Source organism: Malaclemys terrapin, chromosome 14 (assembly GCF_027887155.1).
Source record: "Malaclemys terrapin pileata isolate rMalTer1 chromosome 14, rMalTer1.hap1, whole genome shotgun sequence".
NCBI lineage: Eukaryota > Metazoa > Chordata > Testudines > Emydidae > Malaclemys > Malaclemys terrapin.
Window position 1 is genome coordinate 41,548,796 of NC_071518.1, and position 21,283 is coordinate 41,570,078.

The window sequence follows — 21,283 nt, forward strand, 5'->3', positions numbered from 1 at the left end:
GATGTGATTAGCAATGGTTACAGCTTTCTGCCATTTCAATTCTGGTTCAAGCAGTAGATGTTCTCTGATACGAGGCACAGCTGTTTTCTCCATGAGCCGATCTCAAAGAATTTCATCTGCCATGTTGCCAAAAATCCCATGTGACAATCAGTTCCCTTAAAGCAGCAATATACTGATCTGTCAATTCCCCTGGTTTCCACGCTGGTGGAATTTATAGCATGCAGCTACCACATTCACTTTAGACACACACAAAAATTAATGCAGAGAGTGCTGTATCATATTTATTATTCAGAAGGGAATTACCTCATGAGCCCAGGAGAAACTTCCCAGCAGTTACAGGATCACTGGGACATTTGCAGCTTCTCACAGTCAGTGAAATGGACCCTTAGTCCGGGAGGTGCCTGACAATGAAAGAATTAAAGTTATAGTATAAAGCAAAAATAATTTAGGAAAAGAGAATCAGTTCAGGATCATCTGTCCTTGTGCACTTTTATGGTGATGTTTTTTAAACAGCAGCAGAATTTACTCTTTTCTCCTGCATGTAGCAAGGCTGAAGATGCAAGTGAAATTGTAAAGCAGAAAGCCACCATTATCGTTTAGATGGTGCTATGAAATTAAAGACCTCATGGAAATCTGCACACAGCAATGTGCTTATCCTCTCAGACCTAGACGGCTTAGCCTCACACACACCCCGGTTGGAGCAGAGTCATTCCCACTGTGGAAGAGGCTGCTTCATCCCAGTATGATGGAGTGATGATAGTCACTCCATAGTTTAAGACTCTAATAGTTTCCTTTATAACCCTGATTTTTGACCCTACATCTATAAACTACAGGAAGATCCTATCAGCCTCAACATTGGAACCTTAAATCTGGGGCTGAAGTAAACTATTTCTATCAAATTTGATGTGAATTGGACAAGTGGTTGCTGAATTATAACACCCTGGAAAGGAGGGTTCACCAAAGTTAAAAATCTTTTTTGCTGCTTTAAAGCATAAAGAACAAACACAACCACCCATTTTCTTATGGCTCCCTGGCCCCTCTGCTCCCTGGACCCTCTACAGCAGAGGTTCAGGGGCTGCCCCACATATGCGATCTCTGGCACAGCGCCCTAACCCTCTGAACATTCTGCTTTCACGAGACTTGCCCAATGCTCGGCTCTTCCTGCAGCCTCTTGCCTCGTTCACGTGGCTGGGCAGGGGTAGCTCCATTGCACAGACAGTATAGCTAAGCACATAGATTTGGCACAGTCATTCCAAAAGGCAATGGCTAAGCGGGAGTGACTTGAATCTGCCCCAGGAGAGACTGACCTTCTCTTCCTAACTCTGCTAGAAGTGAGCTTGAGCAGTGTCTCTGGTCCTCAGTTACCGCCTCTGTTAGAAGGGGGAGAACGGTACTTGTTGGCCTCCTAGGATAGGGACATGGGATGGTATTCACAAAGGTACTTCGGTGCCTGAGTCCCATTTTTAGGCACTGCTGAGACCTACGAAACTGCTGCTTGGCTGCTGCCCAACCCTGTAGGTGCCTTGGCTCACTTGGCTGCTTAGTGCCTAAGTTTCTGCAGCACAAATTCCCTACATGCCTAAGTCTTTGCCTCCATGCATGTGCTCTGCTGCCTCCCTCTAGGTTTCCAGATGCCTATCCCCTGCCTAACCCCCAAATGTGTCCTTTATAAACAATTGATTAATATGGAGCTTCTCTGAAAGTTTTATTACTGGGGGCAGGAATAATTAACAATCAAACCCAGTGTCTTCATTTTAATTTCAAGAGTCAGTTTCCATATTATTCTAAATAAGGAGGATTTTTGGTCACATATTTGCAGATTTACTATGAAACAAGCGATTTTCTGTCTTTATCGAGTACCTCTATGCTTTGCCCTAGGGAGAAGGCTAATGAAAAAGAAAAGCAAACAGGGTGAGGCAGTGAAGTAGCTTCCTGCTCTGTAAAGCCTCCATCACACACACCACATGCTAGTCCAGGGCTGTTAGAAAGAGTTCTTGGTTTCCCAGTTTGTAATCCAGGGATGACAACACACTCCTGCCTTTGAACCTGTGAAGGAAAAGCCCTGCAGAGGGGCTCAACCAGTCATGTTGATGGTGCCAACACTTGACCCCAATTCCCCGCACAGCTTTGATGGCTGCTTGTTTTGGTGCCCGTAGGAGCCTCAACTGCTAATGAACAGCGCCCGCCGGCAGAGCCGGCTTTAGGAAGTGCGGGGCCCGATTCGAACAGTTTTGACGGGGCCCTGGCAGGGATGACTGAAAAAAAAAAAAAACACGTAAAAAAACATGTGGGGCTTGTTCTCACCGGGCGGCACTCGTAGTCTTTGGCGGTTTGTCCTTCACTCGCTCCGGGTCTTTGGTGGCACTGAAGGACCTGCTGCCGAAGTGCTGCCGAAGACCCAGAGCGAGTGAAGGACCCGCCGCTGAAGTGCCGCCGAAGACCCGGAGCGCTGCCAGGTGAGTAAAAATTAAAAAGGAGCCTCTAGCCAGGGAAGGGATTCTCGGCCACTTGCCCCCACCCCGGCGGCCCTGCCACTGGGCGCGGGGCCCGATTCGGGGGAATTGGTGGAATTGGCCTAAAGCCGGCCCTGGCGCCCGGACACTTGTTTGTGCTGCAGACTTTGTGGAGAGTGATTCCCAAGGGCTCTGGGCTCAGAGGGCAGCAGCGTGACCTGTACATGACTGGGCCCATAGAGCAGTGGTTCTCAAACTTTTGTACCGGTGACCCCTTTCACACTGCAAACCTCTGAGTGCCATCCCCATTATAAATTAAAAACGTTTTTATACATTTAACACTATAATAAATGCTGGAGGCAAAGCAGGGTTTGGGGTGGAGGCTGACAGCTTCCAACCCCCCATATAATAACCTCCCGACCCCCAGTTTGAGAACCCCTGCCCTAGAGGGTCTGGCCGGGCTGGTGCAAGCCCTGGTGCACTCGAGCAGGGCCCCACACAGGCGCTGGGTGTTCCCAGGCCAGGGCCTGGCCCAGCCCCTGGGGAACGGGCAGCGCTGGCAGTACAGCCAGATGGGCCCACGGGGTGGCTCCCTGGCACTGCCGGGCCACAGCTGCGGGGTATAGGGCGCCGCCGATCCCCCAAGAGCCACAAACCGAGCTCGCGGGGGGAACGGGGGAGAGGAGGAACTAGAGGATATGTTGCCCCGGTGCTCCCTCTATTAGAGTCTAACCTGGAACAGTTACTGGAAGTTATATTGCCCCGGTGCGCTCAATATTAGAGTCCAACTGGGAACAGTGACCGGACGTGACAGCACTCAGTAACCCCTCTAACAGATTCCCAACGGGAACAGTGGGCGGAGGTTGCTCCTCTTCCATGCCTGGGGGATTGGGAGCTAGTGGAGAGGGGGAGGCCTGGCAGCATTGAGACGGGGGGCACCTGGCAAGTATTGGGGTGTGGGGGGAGTGAGGAGGGGCGGCGTGGGGGGGTCCCTGCTGCAGCGCAGCAAGCTGGACCCTGCACCCCCACGCGCACTGGGGATGGTGCAGAGCGGCGAGCGGGGCAGGGAGTCATCTCCCGGAGGGTGCTTCCCAGCAAGGGCGGCCCCTCCCCAGCGTCACAGTAGCTTTCGCTTTCGGCCTCGCACCACCGGCCCCTCACTCTAGAAATGGGAAGGCGGGGCCGGGCTTGGCAGCAGCTAATGGGAGATGGAGTCAGGGGAGAAACTACATCTCCCATGGTGCCATGGGGTCCGCAGTGGCAGATGGGAGATGGAGGCAGGGGAGACACTACGTCTCCCATGATGCATCGCCTCACTCCCCACCCCGCTGCTTCTTGCAGGGGTAGTCTCACAGGGTTATTGAGCTATGGCCCTGGGATTTCCCCTCCCCTGCCTAGAGCCCCCCAACCCCAGGCCCCGTAGGGTTTGCAGGTGGGGTCAGGGCCGGCTCTAGGTTTTTTGCTGCCCTAAGCAAAAAAAATGTTGGCGGCCAACTCCCCCCCCCCCCCCCCCCCGCCAACTGCACTCTCCTGCCGCCCCAGCCCTGGGTCACTGGTAACTCACTCCCAGGGCGGGTCATTCAGCAGGAATTTTGGATGTTCACAGAACACAGACAGGATTGGTTCCCATATGGTTACAGAAGTGCAGTAAAGTGGAACATTTTTCAGCTTGTGTGATTGGAGGATATCTTAGGGTTACCATATTTTGAGCCTCCAAAAGGAGGACACTCCACGGGGCCCCAACTCCACCCCTTCTCCAAAGTCCCCGCCCCAACTCCGCCCCCTCCCCTGCTTCCCGCGAATATTTGATTCACGGGAAGCCTGAAGCAGGTAAGGGGGGGGGGAGAGGAGGTGCGTCTCCAGCCCGAGCCGGCTGGCCCCCGAGCCGGCCGGCCGCCGGCCCGCATGTCCCGATTTTCCCGGACATGTCCGGCTTTTGGGGATTTCCCCCCGGACGGGGATTTGGAGCCCAAAAAGCCGGACATTTCCGGGAAAATCCGGACGTATGGTAACCCTAGGATATCTGGATGCATATTAGAAGACTGTCCTACATAAATGAGGAAAAGTTGAGGTGCCTTTATTATTCTTTTGTTCCATTCTTTGTTTCTATGGGGAATTTGCCAATGCAATATTACTGTCTTCCTTTCAAAGAAATAAAACTAAAACTAAAACAAAAAATGGCAATGGCTGTTGAAAATAGCAATTCCAGTCCTAATAACCACTGGGAAGCATTTCTTGCTCAATTTTACCCTACTTTTTCTACAGCAAGTTACAGTGGATCAGTATATTTGATTAGGGAGAAATGAAGTAACAGCTGCCCAAATTGAGCTTGAGCACTCCTGAATTTTGAGGTGTTCAAATCTGGAAGGCAGGTGCTAGATTCCCTTTCTGAATATTAGCTATATCTGGAAAGGAGAAGTCAATTTCTGCTTCCATGGCTCAGAAGTGGAAATCCTCCTACGTGCCTGGTACTGTATCTAAAGCTGCCCAGGTCCAGAGCCTCCCCTCCCTTACTTTTCCGTTTAAATTCTAGTGGGATCCACGTACCTCCCTTGCTAGGCTCCAGATAGAGAGGTGCACTGTCCATTTAGTCCACCCAATTCTTTCTTTGGGGGAGAGCCCAGGGCTGGGGTGGCAGGAGGTGCGGGGGAGGGGGAGCCCAAGGCTGGAGCAGCAGGAGGTGCAGGTGGGGGCCAGAGCTGGGGCAGCAGGGGGTGTGGGCAGGGGAGAGTCCAGGGCTGGGGCAACACAGGGGTGCGGGGGGAGCGCTGGGGTGGGGGACAGCAAAAAACCTAGAGCTGGCTCTGCCCCTACCATTCACAGCAAGCTGCAGCATGAGGTTTCGGTTCCACACTCCTTCCCCCTCCCTTTCCTGTTAATTGCGGCTGAGGGAATGCTGGGAAATGTAGTTCTTTCCCTGCTCCAGAGCTGGCTCTATAGGCAGGGAGCTAACTAAGAAACTACAGCTCCCAAGGCCCCGGTGGTTCTCAGCTCCCATGCTGGATTTTTGCGCCCCTGCAAATTTGCCGCCCCAAGCAACTGCTTGCTTTGCTGGTGCCTAGAGCCGGCCCTGGGTGGGGTGCCCTGGGAGGTTGGGGTCAGGGGAAGATGGGAGGATTGGCAGGTGGAGGGGGGCTGGAGAGTTGCAGCAACCAAGGCAGTGAAGGTGGCCACTCACATGTTCCCAGAATGTCGAGGGACAGGGCGGGGAGGTAATATCTATTATTAGAATAAATTCTTTTGGGGAGAGAGAGATAAGCTTTTGAGCCAGGCAGGGCTCTTCTAAAGGGCAGGTAAAGGTGCTCAGAGTGTCACAGCTAAATACCAGGTGGAGTCCTCTACCCAGAACACCAGCGGGATTTGTTGCCCGGTGTGCTTTGCGCCAATAAACACACTGGGGTGGAGAAGCAAACAAAGTTTATTTGGGATTCCAAAGCAGTGCTAGGAACAGGCATGTCTTAAATCAAGCACACTAACAGGAACAGTTTTTTTTTTTTTTTTAATATATATTTTGCAGTTAAGCCTTACCCCCCCCCGCCCTTTCCCTCCCTTCCTCCCTCTCTACCCCTCCCTTCCCTGGTAACAGTTACTAAGCAAATAACAATTACATTTAAGCAGTTAAGTTATTCTTGGCAGCTATAAGCCTAGTCCACCCAGTTAGTAACTTCTTTAAACCGTTATTTTGTTCTTTTTCCCTTCAGACAGAAACATGCAGGCCTCATTATTACCACTTGATACCGGTGTGAGCAGGGGGTTGCACACAGATAACTGGTTGCTTACATAATTCAATTGCACCTGGCTTTTGAGGTTGGTTAGAGTTTAAACATGAAAGAAGTTTGGTTCATATAGGCCTAGTGCAGGAAGGCTTCATTGACACTTTGTGGCCTTCCACCCTCCCGAGTTACCTAGGGTGATGCCTAGTGACGTCAACAAGCTTGCACTGTTCAAGAGAAGGTCTAGAGCAGTGTAAGAGGGTATATTTCAGAGGTGCAAGACTGGAGCCTGGGGTGGGGGGAGGGGGACTTGCTGGTGTGTCTCTATAATTCATGAGTGGCTTATAGAGCATTCATGCAACTTTGCTGGGTGTGTCCCTGCCTGTTACTGGCTGAGTGATCACAGCACCTGGAGGGGTTTTGCTGTTTGTCACTAGCACAGCATTGTAAGAGACAGCCCAGGGAGGAGAATTAAGGGGGCACAGCAGTCCCACAGTTCCAGATTGTACCCGGGGATCCCATCCCAGGGTTGCAAAGCATTTTACAAAGGTGGGTCTGATTATCTCTATTTTAGAGATAGGGTCAGAGAGGTTACTAAATACCCAAGCCACACAGCACATTTGGGCTTAGAACCCAAGAGCCTTAACTCTAGTGTTGGCTGCACCCAATCACTCCGCTTGGCAGGTAAAGCAAGAATAGCAGAGCTCTAACAGAACCTTGCACTACATCTCCTGTGCTAAAGGTCAGATGGTGCCATGAAGGCCCAGGCTGCATTAGGTGGGTGTGGAAATGCCAACCCACAGGAACCCCAGCAGGTCAGGGCAGTGTATTGGACAATGCCTCCAGGAGCTCCTGGGCACACAGGGGTAACATTCCACTGCTACCACCCTTAGGAGGATGTGGCATACACCCCTCCCCGTGACCAGATATTAGGGGCTTATTCCTTCACCCTCTCACTTCCCTGGGCCTTCTCGCATGAACAGAGAGCAACTACACCCAAAGTCCAAAGGTGCAAACAATTCAATGTTTATTGGGGTGAGCTTCCAGCAAGCATGATTCCAGTTTCCTTCCTCAGTGTCCCCTTTCCCAGCTCTGACACCATAGAGCCTTGCCTGTGTCCCTGTTCCCATTTCCCCCCTTAGCAAAACATGATTCCAATTCCCCCACCCCCATTCCCTGTTCCCATTCCCCCCTTACTTCCTGATTGACTGCAGACTATATAGTAAAACTTGAGTTCTGCTTAGTTATACCTTAACCAATCATTTTACGGAAATTTAACCAACCAATCCTAAGATACTGAAACATGGTTATTTAACCAATTATATTCCACCACCTTAATTAGTTTACACCCAGCAAAATTAATTATACAGCAGACAAAAACAATTACAGAACCAGACAGAGACCATGCAAATAAACATACAAACCAATACAGAAATGAGGATTTCACAACTACATCTATACAGACATAAGGGTTTTCCAGCTGTGTCTATTGATAAGTGAGTTCTTACCAGACAGAAAACTAGCAAACTAAATTTTCTTTTACATGTTCTAGGCTTTTCCCTTTCTCTGGAGGTGATAGATCGGATCACCTTCCTAACAGCCCCAGAGCACCTTATTTCCATGTGACTAGTTTGGGATGTGAGGATGTGACCGGACACTCCCCAGTTTATGGCTGCCTCTGCTGCTTCGCCAAAGGCCTGAGCCTAAGAACAGGGACTCAGACTGTCACAGTATGAGAAGGCCCTTACACAGACAGACTGGGATTTTGATTCTTTTATACCTCTATAACTAGCTAAGTGGTAAGAATACACCTAAATTCTTAAAGTATAGGCCTTTACAGACAGGCCTGAATATCTAGATCCTAACACCAGCCAGAGTGCAAGAGGGTGTCGAAGCCTGTTCCCTCCTGCCCTATGCAGAGTGGCTTACAGCTAGCAGGGAGCAGCCCCTGAACTCAGGAGAGCCCAAGGACTCCTGGGTCCTAGAAAAGGTGGAGGAAGGCCCCTTGTACCCTCTCATTGAGGGGTTTGAATGAGCACAGGGGCTGGTGCTGCTCAGGGAGAGCTTTCCATGCACAGAGATGACGTGGAAGGAAGTGTGGAGGTGGTTGTGGGAGTGCCAGGGGAATGGGGTGTTGAAGCAGAGCAGAGAGGGGTCAGGTGTGCTCAGCTAACTAGGGAGAGGCCGTAAAGCCAATGAAGCCTCGCAGAGTGAAGCTCTTCAGTTAAGCCCAGAACAGGTAGAACACAGGCAGAGACAGTGCCAGCTTCCCCGCATGCTGCTTTGCAAGGACAGATTCTTGGGGTGAGCAGATGGTCATGAGGAAAGAACTAACTCAGTCCTGGACTTTTCTTCTGGGCCCTCCAACAAGGAACCCCTTAGTGCCGGTCTTGGTTTCCGGCATCTGCTGAAAAATCCCCACTGCTTTCACACGGATAACCAAACACCCAGGACAGTCGTAGCAGATCCTAGAAGCCCTCCTTGCATTAAGTTCCCCTCCGATTCCAAAAGGAGAGCACCCGCAGGAGGCTTTCAGAATATGTTCCCTGGTCCTCCCAACCTGAGCTAGAGACAAAGGGGTCTTAGGCCTGGTCTACACTACGACTTTAATTCGGATTTATCAGCTTTAATTCGAATTAACCCTGTAACCGTCCACACAACGACGCCATTTAAATCGATGTAAAGGGCCCTTTAAATCGATTTCTGTACTCCACCCCAACGAGCGGAGTAGCGCCAACATCGATTTTAGCAATTCGAATTAGGGTTAGTGTGGCCGCAATTCGATGGTATTGGCCTCCGGGAGCTATCCCACAGTGCATCATTGTGACCGCTCTGGACAGCAATCCGAACTCGGATGCACTGGCCAGGTAGACAGGAAAAGCCCCGCGAACATTTGAACTTCATTTCCTGTTTGCCCAGCGTGGAGAGCACAGGTGACCACAGATACCTCATCAGCACAGGTAACCATGCAGGCTGATAATCGAAAAAGAGCACCAGCATGGACCGTGAGGGAGGTACTGGATCTGATCGCTGTATGGGGAGAGGATTCAGTGCTTGCAGAACTTCGTTCTAAAAGACGAAATGCAAAAACTTTTGAAAAAATTTCCAAGGGCATGATGGAGAGAGGCCACAATAGGGACTCTGAGCAGTGCCGCGTGAAGGTCAAGGAGCTCAGACAAGCCTATCAAAAAACAAAGGAGGCAAACGGTCGCTCCGGGTCAGAGCCGCGGACATGCCGCTACTACGCCGAGCTGCATGCAATTCTAGGGGGGGCTGCCACCACTACCCCACCTTTGTTCGTGGATTCTGGGTCGGGGATAGTCTCGACGCCTGAGGATTCTGCCGATGGGGTAGAGGAGGAGGAGGAGGAGGATGAGCTTGCAGAGAGCACACAGCACTCCATTCTCCCCAACAGCCAGGATCTTTTTATCACCCTGACTGAAGTACCCTCCCAAGCCTCCCAAGCCAGTACCCAAGACTCTGACCCCATGGAAGGGACCTCAGGTGAGTTTACCTTTTAAAATATAAAACTTGTTTTAAAAGCAAACGGTTTTTAATGATTACTTTGCCTGACTTTGCATTCGCGGTCAGTTCAGCTACTGGAAAAGTCTGTAGCTACTGGAAAAGTCTGTTAACGTGTCTGGGGATGGAGCGGAAATCCTCCAGGGACATCTCCATGAAGCTCTCCTGGAGGTACTCCGAAAGCCTTGCCAGAAGGTTTCTGGGCAGTGCATCCTTATTCCCTCCTCCATGGTAGGACACTTGACCACGCCATGCTTGCAGCAAGTAATCTGGTATCATTGCCTGACAAAGCCTGGCAGCGTATGGTCCCGGTGTTTGCTGGCATTCAAGCAACATCCGTTCTTTATCTTGTTGTGTAATCCTCAGGAGAGTGATATCACTCCTGGTAACCTGGTTGAAATACGGGAACTTAATTAAGGGGACAGAGGTGGCCGTTCCTACTGGGCTGTTTGCCTGTGGCGGAAAATAAATCCTTCCCTGCAGTTAGCCAAGCACAGATGGGAAATTGGCCCTGAAGTTTTCCGCGTTTGGCTAGCAGGGATCTTCCCTGTTACCAGCCACGCGGTGGGGGGAGGGTACCGTGATCATCCCAGAGAATTCATGGCGAGGGGGGGGGGGGGGTCGGCGGCGGGGGGGGGGGGGTAGTTTGGTGCCTGCAGGGATCTTCCCTGATACCAGCCATGCGGTGGGGGGAGGGGTACCGTGATCATCCCAGAGAATTCATGGCGGGGGGGGGGGTTAGTTTGTTTTCTGGTGCTGCTGAATGTTAACAGAAAAACCGCAGCACTCTACTTGCCTGAAGGGGCCCAGACAAGCCCCCCCACACTTCCCCCCCCCCCAACTGGCTGAGATTGGCCAGGCTTCTGCAGCACTCTACAGGCTATGCTTGGTATGTGGGAAAGGAGGGTGCAGAAGCTGTAAAACAATGGCTTACCATGGCCGCATGCAAGCCGAATTCTGTTGCCCAGACCTGTGATCTCTAGCAGCAAAGCCACAAGCACTCAGCATTAAGAGGCAAAATGCGACCTTGCACAGAAATCACATGTGCTATGTAATGTGAACAGTGTTGGTCACCGTGAAAGAGTATAAGCATTGTTCTGCAAAATGTAGCTTTTAAAACAATTCTCTTTTTTCCCCTCCCTACAGCAGCTGCAAATTCCTCAAGCCTCCCTCCTCCATCCCGAAGGTTATCACAGATAAGGCGTCGTAAGAAGAAGACGCGGGAGGACATGTTTTCTGAAATTATGCAATCCAGCAGGAGTGACAGAGCTCATCTGAATGAGTGGAAGGAAACAGTTTCAAAGTATAGGAAAGAAGTCAGTGAACGTGAGGAGAGGAGGGACCAACGTGAGGAGAGGAGGGACGATCGAGATGAGAGATGGCGGCAGGAAGACCAGAGGATGAAGGATGCAACGCTGGGGCTGCTCCGGCGTCTGGTGGAGGTTCAGGAACGGCTGCTGGAAAACAGACTGCCGCTTCAGCCCCTGTTCCACCCTCCCCCCTCCCCATGTTCCGTATCCTCCTCACCCAGACGTGTAAGAACGCGGGGGGGGAGGCTCCATACACCTTCCCATTCCACCCCAGTAGACAGCCCAAGCAAAAGGCTGTCATTTTTTTAACCTTTTCTTTGTGGCTTTTTCCTTCCCAGCAATCCTCCTCCCAAATACCACCCGGGTTCCCTCCCTCTTTTTCTAATCTATTAATAAAGAATAAATGATTTTTAAATGATAGTGACTTTATTTGGTTTGAAAGAAAGCTGGGGGAAGGGGCAGGGTGGGTTCCTTACAGAAAATCAGTCAGTAAAGGGGGAGGGTTTTCATGAAGGAGAAACAAACAGATATTTCACACGGTAGCCTGGCCAGCCATGAAACTGGTTTTCAAAGCTTCTCTGATGCACAGCGCTTCATGGTGTGATCTTCTAATCGCCCTGGTGTCTGGCTGCGCGTAATCAGCAGCCAGGCGATTTGCCTCAGCCTCCCACCCCGCCATAAAGGTCTCCCCCTTACTTTCACAGAGATTGTGGAGCACACAGCAAGCAGAAATAACAATGGGGAGATTTCTTTGGCTGAGGTCAGAGCGAGTCAATAATGAACGCCAGCGACCTTTTAAACGGCCAAATGCACATTCTACCACCATTCTGCACTTGCTTAGCCTGTAGTTAAACAGCTCCTGACTCCTGTCCAGGCTGCCTGTGTATGGCTTCATAAGCCATGGCATTAAGGGGTAGGCTGGGTCCCCAAGAATAACTATGGGCATTTCAACATCCCCAACGGTTATTTTCTGGTCCGGAAAGTAAGTCCCTTGCTGCAGCCCTTTAAACAGAGTAGTGTTCCTGAAGACGCGAGCGTCATGAACCCTTCCCGCCCAGCCCGCGTTGATGTTGGTGAAACGTCCCTTGTGATCCACAAGTGCTTGCAGCACCATTGAAAAGTACCCCTTGCGGTTTATGTACTCGGTGGCTTGGTGCTCCGGTGCCAAGATAGGGATATGGGTTCCGTCTATTGCCCCACCACAGTTAGGGAATCCCATTGCAGCAAAACCATCCACTATAGCCTGCACATTTCCCAGAGTCACTAACTTTCGTAGCAGCACCTGAGTGATTGCTTTGGCTACTTGCATCACAGCAGCCCCCACCGTAGATTTGCCCACTCCAAATTGATTCCCGACTGACCGGTAGCTGTCTGGCGTTGCAAGCTTCCACAGGGCTATCGCCACGCGCTTCTCAACTGTGAGGGCTGCTCTCATCTTGGTATTCTGGCGTTTCAGGGCAGGAGACAGCAAGTCACAAAGTTCCATGAAAGTGCCCTTACGCATGCGGAAGTTCCGCAGCCACTGGGAATCGTCCCAGACCTGCAACACTATGCGGTCCCACCAGTCTGTGCTTGTTTCCCTTGCCCAGAATCGGCGTTCCATGGATAGAATCTGCCCCATTAACAACATGATCTCCAAAGCACCGGGGCCTGTGGTTTCACTGAATTCTGTATCCGTGTCCATGTCCTCATCATGCTTGTCGCTGCGCTGCCGCCGCCGCTGCCTCCTCGCCTCGTTTTTCTGGTCCTGGCTGAGCATAAACTCCACGAGAACGCGCAAGGTGTTTGCAATATTCATGAGTGCTGTCTTGACCTCAGCGGGCTCCATGCTTGCCGTGGTATGGAGTCTGCAGTGTTCACCCACCCAGGAAAAAAGGCGCGAAAATGGTTGTCTGCCGTCCGTTGCTTTCATGCAGGGAGGGAGGAAGTGAGGCTGTACCCAGAACCACCTGCGACGATGTTTTTTGTCCCATCAGGCACTGGGATCTTAACCCACAATCCCAATGGGCGCAGGAGACTGCGGGAACTATGGGATAGCTATGGAATTGCTACCCACAGTGCAACGGTGCAGAAATCGACGCTAGCCCCGGTACTTGGACGCACACCACCGAATTACTGTGCTAGTGTGGCCGCACTCATTTCGACTTTATACAACCTGTTTCTCAAATCCGAATTATCTAAATTCGGATTAATCCCGTAGTGTAGACATACCCATAGACTCTGCTTCCTGTTACCAGCCCTCTGAACCAGCCACTCCCCCACATCTCAAGTCTTTTAAAAGGGCAACGAGCTTGACAAAAAGCTCTTTGCCCCAGTGACAGCACCAGTCCATTGTGTCTCTGCTGTGGAGCATCAGCAGAACAAATCAAGCTGGAAGCGTAAAAAAGAAAAAGATTCTCACAGAATCAGATGATTGTGACGGGAATAAAAACAACAGTTCATCTCCCTAGAACTGTTACAGCCCTGGCTGGGTCCCCCCCGTGGACGGTTATCAGTCTGCTCATTGGACCCCACCACTGAATCCCATCTACTTCCCACCCAATTGGGGCTGAGCAGAATCCAGGGCCGGATTTCCAAGTAGGCACATGCCTAGGGGCACCAGCGTTCTAGGGGGCCCCTAAAAGTTAAAAGTGGTTTAAAAAGTTAATACATGCAGCTCCCCTGCAGGCAGTTGGGCTCCTGGCACGGGTTGGTGGCCACCCAGCATGTGGGGCTGGAGCAGGGTGAGCATCTGAGTCAGCCCACCTGAGGGCACTGTGAGCGTGGCAGCTGCTGAAGGTGCTGGGAGCATCCCAGCCCCTTCCCAGGCTCAGCTGCCCTGCTACCTCCGCCCTGGGCCGGGGAGGGAAAGGGAGTGGGCGTGGCCAGCACCCCATTCACTTGCATGGGCAGAGCCAGAGCGCGGCTGCTGCGCCAGGCTGCGGGAGATATGGAAGACACCTGGGGACCACTTGCCATGGGGAGAAGTACAGTCCCCTCCTTGTGCCTCGTCTGGGTGGCTTGGGCTGGGAGTGCCGTGCGTGGCGGAAGGTCTCAGGCCTTCCTGGGGAGGCTGTTCTTAGATTTCTTTTAATTTATTACAGAAAACACGAATGTCAGTGGGCGGGGCGCTGAAGTTGCTGGCAGCACCTAGACCTTTTCACTTGTTCTGGATTCTCAGGTTGACTCCAGAGATACAGACTGGCTGGCTGCCCTCCTTGGGATGGGGGTGCCACAGTCCAGCTGCTCTAGGGCCTGAAACGTGTGCTGAACCTCCCTACCCTGAGGTCCACCCTTGGGAGCACTCTGCTTTATAGCACAATTCTTCTGGGACACAGGACAGTTCAGTAAGGAACAGGGGCTTTGTAGAGGAACTTCTAAAACACGCATACAGCTTACTCATAGGCAGTTTGGGAGAGATACACATCTAGGCAAAACAAACAACTGAATGCAATCCAGGAGTGGTGAGGACAGTGAGGAGAGGGAGTCTGGCCCGTGTCCTTGGGCAAAGTGCAGTCTCTCTGCCCCCTGGCCCAGCCCACCCCCCTTCTCCAGCTGTCTTTTTCTGGTGCTGGATGGCTTCTCTGCCCAAACAGCTTGTCTCTTTTAAAAGCAGTCTAATACCTTGCTCTGCTTCCCATTCTCCAGTCACGCTGGATTCATGTGCACAACTCCCCTTGTTTCAGAGGGGATGGAATAGCAGATCAGAGTCATTAGTGAGCCAATAGTCCTTGACTGACACCTGGCTCACTCTTCTTGTGTTTGTTCTCCAGAAGGTGAAGCCCCTCCTTCTCTGGCCTTGTAATGTGTCACAACCTGGCTAGGCGTAGATCAGGTCAAACAGGCTCCCAACACAAAATATGACCAGATTAGAACCAGGGGTTCTATTCCACAATGCAGGTTACAATCATAAATCATAGAATCCTAGAAATGTAGGGCTGGAAGGGATGTCAAGAAGTCAACCAGTCCAGCCTTTTGAACTGAGGCAGGACCAAGTAAACCTAGACCATCCCTGACAGGTGTTTGTCCATTCTGTTCTTAAACCTCTAATGATGGGGTTCCACAACCTCCTTTGGAAACCTATTCCAGAACTTTACCCTTAGAGTTAGAAACTTTTTCCCTAATCTCTAACCTAGATCTCCCTTGCTGTAGGTTAAACCAATCACTTCTTGCCCTACCTTCAGTAGACATGGAGAACCATTGATCAGCAGCCTCTTTATAACAACCATTACAATATTTGAAGACTATCAGGTCCCCACCCCTCCCTGTCTTATTTTCTCAAGACTAAACACTCCCAGTTTTTTTAACCCTTCCACATAGGTCAAGTTTTTCAAACTTTTAATCATTTTTGTTGCTCTTCTCTGGATTTGTCCACATCTTTCCTACAGCATGGCACCCAGAACTGGACACAGTACTCCAGCAATGGTCATACCAGTGCTGAGAAGATTGGGACAATTACTTCCCATGTCTTACATACAATAGTCCCATTAATACCCCCCAGAATGATATTAGCCTTTTTTGCAACTGCATCACATTGTCATATTCAATTTGTGTTTCACTATAACCCCCAGATCTTTTTCAGCAGTACTACCCCATGGCTAGTTATTCCTTGTAATCGGGCAGACTCACCTCTGCAGCACCTCCTACTGGTCATCTCAGGAATTAGCTCACCAGCATCCAGAGCACCCTCTGCAGGCCAGGTGTCCTACCTGTCTCTGGCCCCTGTGTCCCTCCCAGACCCCAGTGCCCTTGGCTTGGGTGCTGCTCCCCTGGCAGTACCCCACTCTCTCTCTGGGTCTCCCCACCCAGGGGAACCCCCACCCCCTATTCCAATATCACCTCAGTCATGGCTACTGCTAGTCACCATCTAGCCCCCATGCCCTAGGGCAGACTGCCATCTATCAGCCAATCATCACAGGCAACAAGGGGTTTGGACTGGCTGCCTTTACCCACCCTCAGGTTGCCCCTCTGCAACCCCAATACCTATGTGGGCCTAGGACCAGGCCCTGCAGCCTGGAGAGTTGCTGGCCTAGGGTTTCCCAGCCCCACCTCATGCTAGGTCCCCAGTGAGCTCCCTACAGCCAGACCTATCTCACTCTTCTATCAGAGGGAGATTCCTCAGTATTGGCTACCCTGGCCTTCTTATAAGGCTGAGTGGCTCAGTTTGGGGCGTGGCCCCAGCTACAGCCACTTTCCCAATCAGTTGGGGTTTTACTCCTTTTTACAGCCCCAGCCCTCTGCAGAGCTTTCCCAACCCCTTCAGGGCTGGAGTGGGCGTTCACCCTGCTACATTCCCCATTTTTGCACGAGGGCACCCCCCGCCCACCCTCCACCCCTGGCCCTCCGGACCTTTTCATCGGGCCCCTGCCCCATGGACCCAACCGGCCCCCCCGCCCCTTTTCCGTGAGCCGGCTGCATGACTTGCAGCCGGTTCGTTTCCTGACCGCGCCAAGGAAACATCTATACACGCTCGTGCTGCACACTCTTCACTTCCTCACCCTCGTGTCCCGCCCCGATACAAAGTGGCGGGACCTCCTGCCACCTGTCGAGGGTGAGAAGCCCCGGTGGGCCAGCCTCTATTCCACTCTGGTCCCGAGGCCCGCCGGGGATATCAGCTGGCGGCTCCTTCATGGGGCCGTGAGCACGGGCGTGTACTTGGCGCGGTTTACCCCTGTCCCGGACACCTGTCCTTTCTGCGGCGTGAGGGAGACCCTGGCTCATGTTTACTTAGAGTGTGCCAGGTTGCAGCCCCTACACCGGCTCCTCACCGATATTATGTTACGTTTTTGGTTACACTTTTCCCCTCACCTTCTCATTTATGCACTCCCTATCCGTGGCCCCACGAAGTCGCGGGACCTCCTGGTCAACTTCCTCTTGGCACTGGCTAAACAGGCCATCTATAAAACCAGGGAGAGGAGGTTGGCCGATGGAGGTTCCTGTGACTGTGGGGCCTGTTTCCGATCCTCTGTCCGTTCACGTATCCAGGCAGAGTTCCTCTGGGCGGCGTCCACTGGCTCCCTTGACGCCTTTGAGGAGCAGTGGGCGCTGTCCGGGGTTCTCTGCTCGGTGTCCCCGTCTGGTTCTCTTCTTTTGACCCTTTGACCACACTCCTGTCCCTGTTTTTACATTAGTTGTCCCCCGTAATTATTTGAGTCCCAGGCCCTGTGGATCCTCCCCTTAGGCTGGGGGGAGATCCTTTAGCAGTGGGCTTACGCCCGCCCACTTCCCGGAACCCAATAGGTACATTCCCCATTTTGTAGTTGTGCATTTGACTTTCCTTCCTTAATGTAGTACTTTGCACTTGTCTTTAGTAATTTTCATCTTGTTGATTTCAGACCAATTCTCTAATTTGTCAAGGTCATTTTGAATTCTAATCCTTTACTCCAAAGTGCTTGCAGCCCTTCCCAGCTTGTTGTCATTCACAAATTTTGTAAGTAAACTCTTCACTCCAATATCCATATCATTAATGAAAATATTGATTAGCATCAGACCCAGGACTGACCCCTGCAGGACCCCCATACATACGCCCTCCAGTTTGACAGCAAACAATTGATAACTACTCTTTGAGTATGGTCTTTCACCAGTTGTGCACCCACCTTATAGTAATTTCATCTAGACCACATTCAGAATGTCATGTGGGACTGTGTCAAAAGCCTTATTAAAATCAAGATATATTACATCTACTGCTTCTCTCCTATCCACTAGTCCCTGTCAATGAAAGAAATTAGGTTGGTTTGACATCATTTGTTCTTGACAAATCCATGCCGGCTATTCCTTATAGTTCTATAATCCTCTAGGTGCTTACAAATTGATTGTTTAATAATTTATTCCAGTATCTTTCCTGGTATTGATATGAGGCTGATTGGTCTATAATTCCCCTGAAGAAAACAGACATCACATTCCAGTGCATAAAGGGACAACAATCCAAGAGAAGGAGGATGTATGGATTTAAACATCACCCTGCAGAGTTTTACAACCCACATGTGCCTTTTGCTAGCACAGGAGAAGCAGGCAATGAAAGTAATTAGAAGCTCGCTGTAAACAAAACCAAACTGGCCTGTCTCATTTTGTTGTTCAAAGCTAGCGTGACCAGACGTCCCGTTTTTAAATGGACAGTTCTGTATTTAAGCCCTCCTGCAGGTATCCTGACTTTTTCTTCACAAGCAAATTGTTCCATATCTTCTGTCATCAGTACTGGCAGGTTCTGCTGCTGGCCGTATCCCTGCTCGCCAGCCGCCTACCCACCAGCAGTGCGGGGGGGGAGGGGACGGGCGCGTCCAGTGGCTGACGATGGGGGTGGGTGTGCAAGGCTGGTGGCAGGGCAAAGATGCAGTGCATGGGGCCAGCCGCTCCCCCTTCTGGTCTGTCAGCACAACCCCTGGTGCATGCCAGCTTTTGGCCAGCAGGGCCCTGCCCCCCGTCCCGTTTCCTGCCTGCGCTGGCTGCATGCTGTGAGCTGCGGTGGCTGGTGAGTGCAGGCAGGTGCCAGTCAGTGGCTGATCACATGTCGTCTCTGCTGCCCACTCATCGGCCCTTTACATGCTCCCCCTCTCGCTGTCCCCTCATTGCTTTGCCCCTTTGTCCCCTCCAGCCTGCTGCTCCACCATATCCCCCACGGCGGGGCGTGTCTCACTCCCAGCGCTGTGCGGAGAACCCGCCCCTGGTCAGAGCGCTCAGCTCACCAGCACTCTGGCCAGCAGGTTCCTTCCTTCTCCCACTGCCTCTGGCTGGGCCGGCGTCTCGGGAAAACCCAAGTCCCTCCGGCGTGGGGCACTGGCCAGGAGGAGCCGAGCCCTGCATGTGTCAAAGCCCCGCACAGCACTGCCATGGGGAAGCCTCTCCCCCCCCAGCCAAGCTCTGGAGTTGGGAGGAAGCAATTTCTGACCTGTTCATGCCCTGAACCTGCAGGCTCCATAGCAGCCCCCAGGGCAAGGGCTTAGCACCCTCTCACCCATCTCCCCCCACCCGCCCTAGGTCCTGCCCCCCAGGGAGCGTGGGGCTGCTCTGTCCCCATGGCACTCTCCCCTGCTGAGCGACCTCTCTGGCCAGGTTCACTGAAGCCCCTGCAGTCAGGTTCCCTGGGCCCTGGTGCACAATGCATCCTTAGGGCTTAACCCCTTCCTGCCCAGGCTGTAGCCAGAGGCAGCTGGGTTATGTCAGTGGCCAGCAGCAGCCTGGAGGTGTTATCTGCCTTTCGAAAGTGCAGGCATGAATCCCTGGAACAATACTTAAAATGGTGAAATCTGAGTTGATAAAGGTGTCATTTTGGGAAACAAGTGATTTAAGGAAAGAGAGTGAAAAGTTAACTCTACAGAGGCTGGAGAGAATTAAGCAGTTAAACTTTGTGAAAATGTAAAAAAGGACCATGTTAAAGAGAGAGAATTCTTGGTTTCTTTGCAGCCATTCTGAAGGGGAAATTGGCCCTTTTCCAAAAGAATGTCTGTACTTAATCCAGGTAAAGAGACTATCTGATTGAAATCATTTGACTATGGACAATTTAGTCAAATCTGCTAAGGGTTCTATTGGAACTTAACTGCCTCAAATGTATAAAGGGAATGTAATCTATGTACAGCTATGTAAAAACAAACCAGTGTAGAAGGGATGTTAAGGAAAAGAAAATGTGTATGTATCTGTCTGTCTGGAAATATGTGAGGTTGTAAAACTCCTGTTTTGTAGGTTTAAGATAAATTGGTTTTTAATAATGACACTGTGCAGGCAGGAAAGGACAAGCTGCTTCCAGCCACACTTGGGGGGTGGGAAGGGGTGAAGGAAAGAGATGAGCTCTGCAAAAACACCTGTCCCTCTCCCCTCCCTCTCCTCCCCCCCAGCAGCTGGAAGCAACTCCCATCCCTTCCTTCCTGCACAGTGCTGAAAGGCTGCTGCTGGCCACATTCTGGTGTGAACCCTGGCAGAAATCCGGGGTGGGGGGGCATGTGACCCTGCATGACCCCCCATGTGTTGCCTGGGGAAGACGCGGCGCCAGGTACCAGGAGAGGCGGGTCCGTCCTGGGGCCCCAGCCAGGCATGGAGGGCAGAGAGCACCGGGAGGGTCGGGTAGTCAGTCACCTCCCGTGTGAGAGATGTGTATGGGAGTGTGGTGTGTGTGTGTGTTTGTGTGTGGGGGGGGTGTTTTCCCATGTGAACCCTAAAGCCTTAAAGATAAGAAGGTAAATAAAAAGAATCCAACTACGCAGTATTTCTTTTTAACAGGGGCTCAGTCAACTTGGTGTTAATTTGAATGTGTGTACAGCATAGCTCTGATTGATTGCCGTTGAACTCGCCTGAATACGAGTAATTTTACCAGGTGTCCCGTATTCAGCATAGGGAAATATGGTCACCCTATTCAAAGCAACTGAAGTGCAAAATGTCTATTAATGATACAAAACAAAATGAAATTCATCAGGAGACACAGATATATTCCACGACTGTCACACTAACAGCTGCATGAACCAAGGGACAAATCCACACCGTCCTCTGTGAGTGTGGTGGCTCCCAGGCAGTGGAACGGATGCAGATCTGCTGTACAAGCAATGGAGACTGGCTGCTGGGGCCACACACAGCGACTGTGTAACTATTCCACATGAGCTGTCTGTGCTAAAGCATGCAGGAGATGGAATGTGCTGGGACTGAGTGCGGTCTGGGGATTCCCCACTACATAAAGGTCACTCGAGGCACTGCAATCTTCAGCAAAGGTCCATATTTATATGAACGGTCTTATGCATACAAGTAGTTCCATCATTTACATGAATTACTTGCATGAGTAAAGATTTCTCACAAGTAAGGATTTACAGGCCCAAAGATAAATCACATTACTCTGCCTAAAAGACTACAACCTACACTAAACAAGACAAATACACAAGAGATGATACAGGGTAAAGCTTCATGCATTGCAGACAACAGACATCACATTCCAATGCACAAAGGCACAACAATCCAAGAGAAGGGTGTATGGATCCAAACATCACCCTGCTGAGTTTTACAACCCAGGCATGCATTTTGCTAACATGGGAGAAGCAGGCAGTGAAGTAATTAGACATTGTACACAAAATGAAACTGCCTAGTCTCGTTTTGTTGTTCAAGGCCAATGAAGTGCAAAAAGTAAATAATTTACACAAATGGTGGACAGTAAAGTGGATCAGTGCAAATGCTATTGGTTTTAATAATCTATAGTGGTTTTGTTAGGAAATTGTGTTGCTACTGAATGCTTAGGCAGCCTGGCCTTGGAAACATCACTCTCTTGCTTGTTTTCACTTTACTCACCTGTTGTAATAATAGTAATAGTAATAATACCTAGTCTTGCGTAGCA